Source organism: Eimeria mitis, genomic scaffold (assembly GCF_000499745.2).
Source record: "Eimeria mitis Houghton genomic scaffold, Emh_scaff1508, whole genome shotgun sequence".
Classification (NCBI taxonomy): domain Eukaryota; phylum Apicomplexa; class Conoidasida; order Eucoccidiorida; family Eimeriidae; genus Eimeria; species Eimeria mitis.
Window position 1 is genome coordinate 4921 of NW_013569559.1, and position 451 is coordinate 5371.

Here is a 451-nt window from a genome sequence, read left to right on the forward strand (position 1 = left end):
ACAGAGACAGCAGCAGCAGTAGCAACAACAGCAGCAGCATAAGAAGGAATAGCAGCAACCGCAGCAGCAGAAGCAGCAGCAGCAGCAACCGCAGCAGCAGCAACAGCAGCAGCAGCAGCAGCAGCAACAGCAGTTATGGTAGTTGTTGTAAGAGGGGTAAAATTATACTGGTGCACTGAGGCATCATCTTTGCTTTTAGGGTTTAGGGTTTATGGCTTATGGATTAGGGTTTAGGGTTTAGGTGCTGGTAGCAACAACTGTGGTTTAGGGTTTAGGGTTTATGGATTAGGGTTTAGGGTTTTACTTCTGCAGCTCTCGCAGCAACTGGCGCATAGGGTTTAGGGTTTAGTAATTAGGGTTTAGGGTTTAGGAATTAGGGTTTAGGGTTTAGGGTTTAGGGTTTAGGGTTTAGGAATTAGGGTTTAGGGTTTAGGAATTAGGGTTTAGGGTT

General features: G+C 46.1%; 1 protein-coding gene across 1 annotated transcript in view; it reads right to left on the reverse strand.

Moving 5' to 3' along the window:
• Window positions 1–451, reverse strand: part of EMH_0038520 (uncharacterized protein) — a gene marked incomplete at both ends in the record, with an annotated part of 7159 nt that overhangs the window by 2510 nt on the left and 4198 nt on the right. The window lies entirely within an intron of this gene.